We start from the raw sequence: 14,185 nt of genomic DNA on the forward strand, positions 1-14,185 counted from the left end.
CTCGCTTTATGGTTATGGTGTTTTGTTGCAGCAATAAGACCCTAGGAGATCCAGGGTTACTGTCAAGTATAGATGGTTTAATAGATACAGCATACTAAGAGCTTACTAGATGCTTCGTCATTTGTTAGTGCTGCTTTATTCAGCCTTGTGACCTGTATGTCACAAGCCGATGGAATTTTTCAGTCATAAAGAAGAATGAGGTTATGTTGTTTGGAAGGAAAATAGATGCAAGATATATATATATATATACATATATATATATACATATACATATATATATCTCACAAAAGTAGAAATAAAACAGTCTAGAGAACAACAGTGTGAGGATGTGAGAAAATGGAGAGGGTGGGGAGGCCCAAGGGAGTGTGTTCACTATACAATATAAACCAGGGCAAATTGTGGGTGGGCGGGAGGGCGTCGTCTTACATTCATGCAGGGACCAGAGAAGCACACTATGTATCTTTCTCTACCATGCCTTCCTGCTTTCTTGCCTTGACACAGGGTCTTTTCACTGAGCAGAAAGACTACCACAAGGTAGTCAGTCTTAGGGATATAAACCTTTCAAATAGGAAAAATTTGATATCAAAGCCACAGTGATATCTATGTAACAGTAATTACCCTTGGTGTGTTCTCTATAGGACATTGCATGTTATGGATTTGATAATTATTGACCTTTTATACAGGAAAAACACTGAACTGCTAGTGGTAGTTTTTCCTTATAATGACTTGGAGAGAATCATCAAGTTTTCTGTGCTATAGATTCTCAGTTATAAATACAGGAGTAGCCAGATTCCCATCCTTACAATCTTTTTTAGATGCAAATCAGTCTGCTGGAAGTCAGTGACCATTAGCCTAAAAGACAGATGTCTCACTCAGGATACTTTTCAACAACGAATCATCTGAAGCCATCTATTTACCAGCAGTGTCAAGTTAAAAAACATCGAACTACTAGCATATGTGTGGGACCACAGGAGGGTAGCAACCACTCATCTACAATTTTAGAGAAACAAAATTGTTGATATTTTTTAAATGACAACAAAGGGCTAAAAATATTGAATGATGTGATATCACATCCTTTTATTAAAACTGCAGCTGGGGGAGACACACTTCCTTTTCTCCAGCAGTTTGCTTATGATAGAGGGGAGGGTCTCAAATACATGACCCAAATAATTGCTAGTCTGGATTCTACTTTTAAAAAACAGTTAGCTTATTTGCCTTATATACATGTAGTATAGAACCTGGCCAAGCAAATGGCCATTTTACTCATTAAAAGCTGGCTGCCAATATTCTTCCTATATTTATGGATTAGTGAGATAGATTTTTTTAAGTACATGCACTACCTGGTGTTTACTAAAGTAAACTTGCATTATAACATAATAATTTTAAGGCAGTGGAAATAAATGATGTGTTGGCTTATCTTTGAGACTAGATTAACTCAAGTGAGCCATGGGGAGGAAAGTATCCCCCAGTCTTCCTCTAGAACAGGTTCAAAGCTATATGAGATATGAGATGTTACCTTCCCTTCCTTTCCCATCCCTTCCCTTCCCTTTTCTTCCCATCCCTTTCCCTCCTTTCCTCTTTTCAGCCCTCCCTCTTTCCTTCTCTCCCTCCCTCGCTTCCTCCTTTCCTGTCCCTCTGGATTTTTGAGACAGGGTTTCTCTGTCTGGCACTAGCTGTCCTGGAATTCACTCTGTAGACCAGGCTGGCTCTGAACTCGGATTTGCTTGCCTCTTCCTCCCAATCCCTGGGATTTAAGGTGTGTATCACCATTGCCTGGCCAAGACGTTACATTTCTTAAAAGGTGAACTTCCTAGGTAAATCAGATCACTTCTAGCACACAGTCCTCTTCGTATACATAACATTGTTTGAATGGTGATAGTCATGTAGGTAAATAAAGAATGAAACCTTTTGTGAACTTCCCAGAAATGAAACGACCATCCACGGGTCATTGAGGAAGTAATGAGTAGTCTAGAAGTTCATCATATTGAGGAAAGAAGCTTGCACTTATAAACTTGGATGGTTTTAGCTACTTCTATGATTCCATGACTCAAAGTACATTTAAAAATAATACCAACTGCAATTACCTATACAGATCTTATAAATAACCCAAAGACAAAGGAAAAGCTGGACTCTGATGGGCAGGACTATGAAAGGCCATTGGGTGTCATGGGTAAATCGAGTGCTGTAGTACAGATTGCCTGAAAGAATGACTATATCTGACCTCTTGAGGAGGTATTAAATGGGGATTTTGTAAATGAATCCTACTGTGAATGTTACCTACCATCCTCAAAAGGCTGGGGTTCACTGAAGTTTTGAAGGTATTTTATATCTCTTAGTTTCTTTTTAAGGCTTTTTTTTTAACTGTTATTCTTGAAGAATCCCTGAAGTATGATGATCTTCCACACAGTGGATACAATACCTTATTGTCTAATTACTGAGCAACTTCTATATTCTGACCTATTCTTTCTGGACTGAATAAATAAACATTTATTTATTTATCTGAGACCTGAGGATCTAGAAATGAAGTCTCTGTGTAATGGCTATTCCTGGTTGTCAACTTGACTATATCTAGAATGATCTACAATCAAGAATTGAAAGGTTCATCTGTGATCCTGTGCTTGAGGCCAGAAGGCACAAGTTTCTGACGTGGAGCTTGGAATGGAGATCTTGAGGCATAGTGGTCATGCAAAGCTTAGGCCCAGACAAGGAAATACACGCCTTTAATCCCAGGAGACTGAAGTAAGAGATCTCTGAGTTCAAGGTCAGCAAGTCTCAGATCCAGGTATGGTGGTACACACCTTTAATCTGGGCCACACACTCTGCTGGAGACCTACGAAAGGATATTGGAAGAAGAAAGATTCACTCTTCACCTGCTTGCATTTACTTGCCAACACATCTGTTGGAACCTACTTCTACAGAAGATCAGCTGAATCAACTAGTGTCCTAGGACTGAGAAACTACTAGATTCTTGGACTTCCCATCCACAGCTGCCCATTGTTGGGTTAATTGGACTACAGATTGTTAAGTCGTCAAAATAAATTTCTTCAATATAAAGAGACATTCCATAAGTTCTGTGACTCTAGAGAACCCTGACTAATATACTCTGTAATAACAAAACAAAACCTTGAATGAGATTGACATAGAAAATCCTTTCTTTTGCAAATAGTTATTTTTCATTTTATTTACTTCATAGGAAACTACTTAGTCTGTTAGATCTATACTGCTTCTAAATTTTCAGGTTTTTTTTGTAGCCGCACAGAAAAAAAATGTTTTGTATTCCTTAGAGAATCTCCACATTTTAAACATGGTAATTAAATGCTCTTTTAAGCTGAACACTTAAGTCTTTAACACCTACCCATTAAATTGACTTAGAGCCCATTCTTTGATGGTGCGTCTTGCCATCTCTGTAATTTCCAGGGGAGGAGAACTATTATTTATTGAACTTTGAGATTAGACCTGTCTTGAAATCCTTGTTTTGTGAATTTGAAGAAGCTGTTTAAATTCTTCCAGCCTTCAATTTCAAATATTTTGGTCATTAATTAAAAAAAATGATCTGGACTTAGTGGTGCATTCCTTTAATTCCAATATCATGAGGTGAAGGCGGAAGATTCAAGTCTAGCCTAAGCTGTCTGGTGGCATCTTCAAGGCCAGCCTGAGCTAAATGTGCCTTGTCTCAAAAAAAAAAAAAAAAAAAAAAAAACACCAAGGGCTGAGGGTAGAGTGCTCATTAAGTAATAAAGACATAACTAATAGAATCTTAAAGTGAAAGATATAAAAAGACTATTTAGGGCTGGCTGGTGGGCAATGCTTTTATAACCACTAGCACAAAAGAGGACCAGAAGCGGCCATGCAGTTTTCAGAACATTTGCTGGAGGACTGTGAATCTGAGCTCATGTGGATTACAGAGCTTCAGGGTAGCCAGTGCTATACAGACAACAAATTGTCCCCTGCCTTTCACATATACAACATGGCACAAGCTTGGGTATGTGCAAAACCACACAAAATGTTATATTTTTAAAAATCCACACCCCAAACTCAAACAAAATAAGCACTCAATGAAGTTTCTTCCTGCCACCTTCACTGCCATCACCAGGCCGAAAGGTGACCAGCTAGAAAGCAAAGCTGCCGTCATTTGCTTTGTGCCAACTTTCTCCCTTTCACACCTCGTGGCCTCTCATGTACATGCGCCACCTCTTGCTCTAAACCCTAGAAATAAACGGCTCTAAACGGGACATGTTTTCCTGAGCCAGGCTTTTCTCATGTAGACTAGATTATAAAGATTAGGAGTACTGTGTCGTAAGGTTCAGTTTTAAATCAGTTTAATCACAAAATTAGAAAGTTAAAATAAAATTGTGTGATAAATGGATGGTGAGTAGAGACCTGAGGCCCAATGGCTGTGACAGTGGAGATTGATAGCTGTTTGGTAATGGCTGCAAAGGGTTAATTAAGCGTGCTGCATCCACTTGTGGAATGTCTGAGTTCACAGTGAGCTCTGATGAATGGACAGGTGCTGAGGTGAGCTGAGTAGAAGCAGGAACAATACAAGAACAAGTATGCAATTCCAAAGGCCAGGACTTCAGCTGGTAACTTTATGTCATGCCACAGTTTGAGATTTTTGCCACTGAGCTTGTGAACAGTAGTGACTATTTTGATATGGGTGGATAGATACTTTTCTTCTGTAGCACAAGTAAAGTTAAAAGATAACATTTTATTGAGAAAAAATTGGCTAGAAGGATGAGCATGCCTAAAGAATTACAGTTGAGAGCTTTGAGAAGAAAGGGAGCTGCTTGACTGATAGTATAGTTTATCTCTGATAACTCCTAGACCAATGCCATTCTTTGGAAACTCCTATGTTGTGGTAATTATTAAATGTAGGAGTCTTTTATCCTGAGCTAGTGCCGGCACTGTAGGGCCACATGGCATCTGCGGGGTACCTTCATCTCCGCGGCAGCTGGTTCCAATATGGCACCACGTTACATTACTTCTAGCCCCGGAGGTTTCTCTGCCCCCATTGCTAGCCTCCCTCTCCTGGCTGGCCAGCCAGGAACTCTCTGGTCCCAGCAACCCAGTAAAATGGTAAAATCAGGACTCTAGAAGTCCAGCAGCAGCTGGACTATTGCAACTCCCTGCCATGGACTCTACCCACACTCCCAGCATCTACCCCCTGGTCCCTGGCCAACCTCCCTCAGCTCTCTGGTTCTGCTCTGTTTACATTTCTAGCATCTGCCTCCTAATGGTTATGGTATGAACTCCCAGCAACCTGTTAAAATCAAGACTCAATAAGCTATAAGTTAGCAATCAGATTTATGCAGGTTGATGTCATTATGCAGGTGAGAGCTGGCACAAGTTCGATCAAGATTGGACAGTAAAGGGGTTGGGGATTTAGTTCAGTGGTAGAGCGCTTGCCTAGCAAGCGAGCGCAAGGCCCTGGGTTCGGTCCCCAGCTCTGAAAAAAAAAAAAAAAAGAAAGAAAAAACAAAACAAAACAAACAAGATTGGACAGTAAAAGAATAAGGTGGGGACAAAGATTGGGGGGGGGGGAGAAGGAGGAGGATGACCCAGATCCCAGTGGTCCTGAATTGCCAAGATTGCTGGGATGGATTTCTGTAGACAAATTTATCTTATCTAGATGGGTGGTTTATATCCTTATCAATTGGTTGTAAGTTTATTGTGTGGATGTATTCTACACTGAGTATTTAACATATAAATCTGGTTGTTGGGTTACACTTTGTTGAGTCTTGATATTACTGGGTAGCTGGGACCAGAGTTCCCAGCTGACCAGGGCTGGCCAGGGTGACTAGCGATGGGAGTGGAGCATTCACCCAGGTCTGAGAGTACCAGGGGCCCAGTGTGGAGCAGTGACTCGTGGGAACCGGTCATGCCCCTTTTTAATTATACTGCAACAGATTTATATGTTAAATTATCAATCCACAATACGTCCACACAATAAACTCACAACCAATTGATAAAGATATAAACCGCCCACTTAGATAAGATAAATTGGCCTATAGAAATCCATCCCTTAAGAAATATTCATAACAACCTATGGCCATTTAAGGCCACACGGATCTGGGTCGTCCTTCTCTGTCTCCATCTTGGTTCTTTTCCCTTTTCTCTTCTTCCCCACCTTACAAAAACTTTGTTCCCATCTTTTTACTGTCCAACTACGGGCCTTGACCCATCCTGTGCCAGCCCTAACCTATAAAAATACCAACCTACTCTCCTACTGCAAACTAAGCTTCTACCAGTTTTTAAAACCATTATTCTACCCCATTCTCCCCCTTTATATATTGTGTGTCAGGCTGACGTTAATTACTGCAGTTTATATGTCTCTCCAGAATTTGGAAACTCAGCCACAATTTTAATTCTCTTATAATAAGCCTGAGGTGAACTACATCCCGATTTAAGTTTTCTTTCTTTCTCTCTCTCTCTCTTTCTTTCTTTCTTTCTTTCTTTCTTTCTTTCTCTCTCTCTCTCTCTCTCTCTCTCTCTCTCTCTCCCTCCCTCCCTCCCTCCCTCCCTCTCTCTCTCTCTCTCTCTCTTTCTTTCTTTCTTTCTTTCTTTCTTTCTTTCTTTCTTTCTTTCTTTCTTTCTTTCTTTCTTTCTTTCTTTCTTTCTGTTGCTTTCTCTTCCAGCAGATAAGGATTTAATAATTGGCTGCAAGATTCAGCCCTGTTTGTTCTTCCTGAGAGCACTGGAAAACCTGACCCTTCTGAGGCTCTCGCTTTACTGTCCACTGGGGTGTCATCATTTAACCTGACTGTTGGGTAAAGTTTAGGAAATAGTTCCGTGGGAAATAGCTTTGCGAAATTGCTACAAAACTGCTTTCCTGGGGGCATGTAAGTAACACCCTTCTCTTCAAGGTTCCAAGGACAGACAAACCAAGGTTTGATTTCACCAAACTTCCCCCTGATGGGAACAACGAGTCCATTAGATTTACACAGCAGTGGCTGAGGGTTACAGGCTGGAGCATCCCCAAGGTTTGTACCTAGCAGGGATGATGAGTCCCACATTGCCTTAGAGATGAAACCCTCCTCCCTATTCCTTCCCAGCCTATGTTCTCTGGCTCCTTTTCCAGACAATGAGCAATTAGGGCAGAATTGCATATGAATGTTCCTGCCAAGATCTACGACTCCCCACTCTTTCTATGACAGAATGTTGACCTTCTGCAAGAAATGCTGGGATGATCTTTTGTGAGCAGCCTCTGCTGCACTCCTGAAGGTGGCCACAGTTTGGCTGGGAAGATAATGCTGCAGAACAGACACTGGCTTTAAGAACATATATCATTTATTCAGTCGAATGTAGGCTGTTCTAGTATTCTAACCTCACAGTGAGGGTTCCCCATGTTTGTGTCCACTGATGTGTACTTTGACCGGCATTTGCCCTGCAAAACTAGCATTTCCTTATTATTTATATTTATTTGCTGAACTTGTCACTAATGCTCATTTTATTTTTTTTTCTTTTTTTTTTATATTCTTTTTTTTTTTTTTATTAACTTGAGTATTTCTTATATACATTTTGAGTGTTATTCCCTTTCCCGGTTTCCGGGCAAACATCCCCCTCCCCCCTCCCCTTCCTTATGGGTGTTCCCCTCCCAACCCTCCCCCCATTGCCGCCCTCCCCCCATAGACTAGTTCACTGGGGGTTCAGTCTTAGCAGGACCCAGGGCTTCCCCTTCCACTGGTGCTCTTACTAGGATATTCATTGCTACCTATGGGGTCAGAGTCCAGGGTCAGTCCATGTATAGTCTTTAGGTAGTGGCTTAGTCCCTGGAAGCTCTGGTTGCTTGGCATTGTTGTACTTTTGGGGTCTCGAGCCCCTTCAAGCTCTTCCAGTTCTTTCTCTGATTCCTTCAATAGGGGACCTATTCTCAGTTCAGTGGTTTGCTGCTGGCATTCGCCTCTATATTTGCTGTATTCTGGCTGTGTCTCTCAGGAGCGATCTACATCCGGCTCCTGTCGGTCTGCACTTCTTTGCTTCATCCATCTTGTCTAATTGGGTGGCTGTATATGTATGGGCCACATGTGGGGCAGGCTCTGAATGGGTGTTCCTTCAGTCTCTGTTTTAATCTTTGCCTCTCCCTTCCCTGCCAAGGGTATTCTTTTTCCTCATTTAAAGAAGGAGTGAAGCATTCACATTGTGATCATCCGTCTTGAGTTTCGTTTGTTCTAGGGATCTAGGGTAATTCAAGCATTTGGGCTAATAGCCACTTATCAATGAGTGCATACCATGTATGTCTTTCTGTGATTGGGTTAGCTCACTCAGGATGATATTTTCCAGTTCCAACCATTTGCCTACGAATTTCATAAACTCGTTGTTTTTGATAGCTGAGTAATATTCCATTGTGTAGATGTACCACATTTTCTGTATCCATTCCTCTGTTGAAGGGCATCTGGGTTCTTTCCAGTTTCTGGCTATTATAAATAAGGCTGCGATGAACATAGTGGAGCACGTGTCTCTTTTATATGTTGAGGCATCTTTTGGGTATATGCCCAAGAGAGGTATAGCTGGATCCTCAGGCAGTTCAATGTCCAATTTTCTGAGGAACCTCCACACTGATTTCCAGAATGGTTGTACCAGTCTGCAATCCCACCAACAATGGAGGAGTGTTCCTCTTTCTCCACATCCTCGCCAGCATCTGCTGTCACCTGAGTTTTTGATCTTACTAATGCTCATTTTAAATTATCACTTCTACAAGAATCTTAGGCTGAAGACAGTCCCCTCCCAATATAATCTACTTCAGACTCATATTTATCTCTCCATATAAAAGGTAGGCCCAAATAGCTCATTTTAGACTTTTGTTTTAATTTCAATATGGGTTTCATTAGTTTGGATGAGAACAGAGTAGGGATATATAATAATTCTAAGTATATTACTTTTCTAATGAATGCTTGAGGTTATTTAAAATACATGGAGGGTATATAATTTCATTTTAGGCATAATTCGCAGCTGCCACAAACTTTTCTATCACTTTTTTTCATATGTGGTAATTTGAGATTTGTGTTACAATCCATGATTACTGCTCTCCAAACTTTTTACGTTTACTTTCTCTGAATAAATTTATGCTTGTTTTGTTTAAATGTGATACAGACAGAAACCTTGTTCTATATTTTTAATATTTCTCCTTTCTTCTCATTCATCATAGTGGGTACACACTGGGTCCTTTAAACAACAACTTTTAGGTATTTTCTTATCTGCCAATTGATCCTGACTACAGACCTTTCTTCATAGAGTTTTCTGGAAGCTCAGGCATGGAGGCCCTGATGTGCTACCTGGTAAACAGTAAGTGTCATTCATTGTTCATAACCAGCTGCTGTCTTCAGCCTAGTGGGTCTCTTTTGTCCTTACTAGGCCCAGCTCCAGGAATAGTACTGGTCTCAGTGGTTATTTCCTGAGTAAATTAAGTTTTACACAATACTCTCTTTTTCTACTGGCCCACGGTTATCTCTCTATTTCTGGAATTTTTCTCAAGGAGTTATAGTTTCTAGATATCCTAAGGCTTTTGGTGATAGGCAAAAAATTGTTTTTGCTTTCCCCCCACAGGCTTTATCTATTCTCTTGGCTGCTGTTCAGCCTCTTCTGAACTTCCCAGAAAGGGTCACACATCTCCAGATCATCTTCGATCGAGATGATGTGTTCTTTTCACACAAACAGTACTCATTCCAGCTTTACTCTGCTGATCTGATTAAACCTGATTCGCATGCTTTCAATATTGGTTGGGGAAAAGAAACCTGCTTTAGCCTTAGTCGTGTAGGGAGGAAATTGGGGCTCCTTTTCCTAGACTCCCTCACCACCTATACTTTTATTTGTTTAAGGTCTCATGTGGCCTTCATACTCCTGCCTCGACCTTCCATGCTCTGAGATTATAGGTCTATACCATCACCTAGAGTTTGATGCTGTGCTAGAGACTGAACAAAGCTGCGAGCTACTACCCCAGCCCCTGGCTACTTTATCTATTGGAAACAAACTTGATAGTAAATTTGGCAGCATTGGACTCTGATAGGGACTGTGTTAATAGAGAGTACTACCAGCTCAGAGGCAGCACACACCCTCACCCTGTACTTTCTAAAAGGATTGTCAGCAGGAATGTCTTACCCTGCCCCACCATCTTAGTACTGTCTGCTAGTGTCAGGGAGAGCAGGCCACAGAAGAAAAGTTCGACCGTTCATTTCACTCCTCCCCTAACTCAGAGCCTTTCATTTCTTCATCTTGAGTTGAGTTCTTGCCCAGCTAAGGAAATCAGAGCTTTGTTTGCTATTTGACTGTAATTTCTAGTTCATTCAATCATTTGACAAAGAATTCTAGAAGTAAGACAGAATTTACATGCAAAACCAAATCCCTAATACTGTTCTCCATTCAGGCTAACCTACTTTATGAGAGATGTTTAAGCTATGAATCTTTCCCCTAAACTTGTTACAATGTGAAGAGATAAGTCCTGATTCCAACAGTCTCTGTTGCCCTGTTGGTGAATGAAAGATTCCTACTGTGGAGTTATGGGATAGTCAAACACATGCCTTGTAGGCACTGGGCAGATGAGACTGGCTCAGTTTATAGCCACATACTCTAGTAGTGGTATGGAAGAGGTCACTACTTGGGGGGTCATACATGAGAGCTGGATGAACAACCAGAGGCTGTGCAAAGGTATTAAGAGGATGGAATGGCTTCAGGTTTCTAATAGGGGTTAGCTTGTTCCAGTGATTCTCGAGGCTACAAAGGAGCCAAAGCCTGCACAAGCAGCAGCACATGCAGTCCTTTAATAAGGAGTACTGTTTGGTTAGGGGACCTTTTCTCCTCCAGGAACATAATTAGAGGGAAGAAAACTCCAGGCCATTAAGGCCTTCCCGATTTATCCAGATAGCAAGGCAATACCTTCATTTGAGATTCATGCCCTGCTGATGGCACTCTATAGCAGCATCTATTTATCATTGCCTTACAGTTTTACTTGAGATGTGCCTGTCAATATTTTATTTTCTAAACTGTGGGCTACTCAGGGATAGCCAATATTTAAGTCCTCTACTTTAAAACAATGACCTTTGTGGTTTTAAAAGACACAATTAGCAACAAAACGATCAATTTTGACATATTTTCAAGAGATGTTTCAAAATGTGAATATGAATAGCATTTCTTATACTGAAGTTTTGTCTTTGCACATGGCTGCAAAAAGTAGTGACGTTGTTAGTTCTAAAGGGTATTAAGGCAGGACTTAACTTACATTTATAGACTCTGAATGCGTGGATGGCAGTGATACTCATGAACACCCATACTGGATTAAATCCTATGATGTGGTATGGATTGACAGCTCAGAACAGATAATGTTGCCAAGGTTTGCTTTGCTGACATCAGAGAATAGCAGAAATTCCCAACACCCTGCTTTTAAGCTACTGACAAAACAATAGAATGATGGAATGTTGGCATTCCTTCTTTAGTCAGAGTAAGCTACAGCCTGAATAGACTATGCTGATACCTCAGATGTGTTGTGCATGCTGAACACTAAGCCCTAATGCGGCCCCTGAAGAGACTCCTTACTGTTGCTAAATTCAAACAAATTGGTATGGGGGAAGGCTAGTAAGACAGAGGTCATAGACAAATCAGAGCATTTATTTTATTTTTATTTTATTTTATTTTAATTTTTTTGGAGCTGAGGACCGAACCCAGGACCTTGCACTTGCTAGGCAAGCACTCTACCACTCAGCTAAATCCCCAACCCCCAGAGCTTTTATTGTATGACCTCTCTGCCTCAACTTAAATTCATCTGATTGTGTTTTCTGTTTAGCGATATATTTGTTAAATGGTATAAAACCACAAAACAAAATATCTTCTGTTAAAATTAATGCAATGAATGAAAGATTCAACACTTTGACCTACTTTCTTTTTTTCCTTTAGAATAACCCATTATGCCCTTGAGATGAGAGGTCATGTCTTATTTATAATCCTATCTAGATTTATTCCATTAAAATATTGCTATAAAGAAACTAATGGAAAAATGAGATGGCTCAGCACATAAGGGTGCTTATTACTAAGCCTGGTGACCCCAGTTTCAGGCCCAGGATTCATATGATAGAAAAGAGCCACAAACTTGTGCTTTGGCCTCTACATGTGCACTGTGACACACACACACACACACACACACACACACACACGCACGCGCGCGCGCGCGATCTTAAATTCAATCTTATAAAAGATGATAAAGGCCTTTAAAGAGGAAATGAATAAATCTCTTAAAGAAATATAGGAAAATACACTCATACAAGTTAGAGGCATTTAAAAGAGGAACACAGAAACCCCTAAAAGGGCCTGGAATATCTTGTAGTCCCTAAAAACCCACAGATGTCAACCTAGACTGCTATACCCAGCAAAACTCTCAATCACCATAGATGGAGAAAACAAGATATTTCAAGACAAAACCAAATTTAAACAATATCCACAAACCCTACAGATAATACTAGAAGAGAAATTTCAACCCAAGAAGGATAACTACATTAAATAAAACACAGGAAATAAGTAACCCCATACCAGCAAAAATAAGGGAAGTACACATACACACACACCACCACCACCATCATCAAAATAACAGGTATAAAGAATCACTGGTCATTAATATTTCTCAAAATCAATGGACTCAACTACCCAATAGAAAGATACAGAATGGATGTGAAAACAGTACACATCATTCTGATGCATTCAAGAAACATACTTCAGATAGACATTACTTCACAGTAAAGAGCTGGAAAAAGTTTTCTATGCAAAGGGACCCAAGAAGCAAACTGGAATAGCCATTCTAATATTTAATAAAACAGACTTTCAACCAAAAGTAATGAGACAGGGAAAGACACTTCCTACTCATCAAAGGAATAATCTCTAAGATGATATCTTAATTCTAAACATCTGTGCCCCAAACACAAGGGCACCCATATTTGTAAAAGAAACATTGCTAAAGCTTAAATCCGACATTGAACCCCACATATTAATAGTGGGAGACTTCAACTCCCCACTCTCACCCACTAACATGCCATCAGACAAAAACTAAACAGAGAAACAAACAGACATTATGAATCAAGTGAACTTAACTGATATCTATAGACTATTTCACCCAAACACAAAAGAATATACATTCTTCTCAGCACCTTATGAATCCTTCTCCAAAATTGACCATATAGTTGGTCACAAAGCCTTAAGAGATACAAGAAAACTGACATATGGTCTTGTATCTTATCAGACGACCATGGATTGAAGTTGGACTTCAACAACAAGAAATTAAAAGGTCAGTCCAAGAAAATGCCAAGGTATTTTTTGACTGATGACCAAGTGGAATGGGAAAAAAGCATCCTTGAGATCTAGAACAGAGAAATGGGAGGTCTCTGAGGTATGGTGGAGAGGATAGGGGTTGGGTACTATAGGATGAAGAGGAACCACTACTGAATTGGGGAGGCTGAGAACCTGAACCAATTGGAAAATTTAACCTCAGGAATGGGAGTGTTGAAATGAGAAGAAGTGAATTCAGATGACCTTTTCTTAGAGTTGGTCAAAGATCAGAGGCTTTGAAGAGAAAGTGGGTATTAAGCCTGGGTGATACATTTGGTAAGATTTTATTGTTGAATGATGTGGGAAGGGTGTGGTGTCTAACTATAGAAGTTTTTTGGGTGTTCCATATCCGTAGATCCACCTGGACAGTTGGTAAGGAAGAGATGAATCAGATTGTGTGATTTTTGAGGAGAAGGAGGATGGGAATGGCAGGTGAGTTTGGGGTCAAGCCTATGGGAGGAATGAAAAAAATAGAGGTTCCCACTTTGGCTTTGAGGTCCCTTCTCAGCAAGGGGACCAGACAGGTTGGTACCACTGGGAAGGAGTGGGTATAGGGAATACCCCTAAAGATACAGCTGAGTCGTGGGGACTGGTAAGGCTGGTAGTGTCCCCTACCTGACATTAGGTGTGGGCAAGGAAGGGTGTATCCCCAAAAACTGTCAGTACTCAAAAAGTGGCCTCAGTATCCAGAGAAAGATAGATTGTTCTGATACTGTGACGACTACCTGAGGATCACTGATGGAGATGTTGGTGGTCAGACCAAGGGAGCAGGACATAAGGGCAGTCAATACCCCAAAGTACCTCCTGATGGCATCGTGGATGTGGTTGAGGTGGCTTACACAGTCTTGGGCAGGTTCAGGTACAGTAACCCTCTTTCCAGATT

This window comes from Rattus norvegicus, chromosome 14 (assembly GCF_036323735.1).
Source record: "Rattus norvegicus strain BN/NHsdMcwi chromosome 14, GRCr8, whole genome shotgun sequence".
Lineage (NCBI taxonomy): Eukaryota > Metazoa > Chordata > Mammalia > Rodentia > Muridae > Rattus > Rattus norvegicus.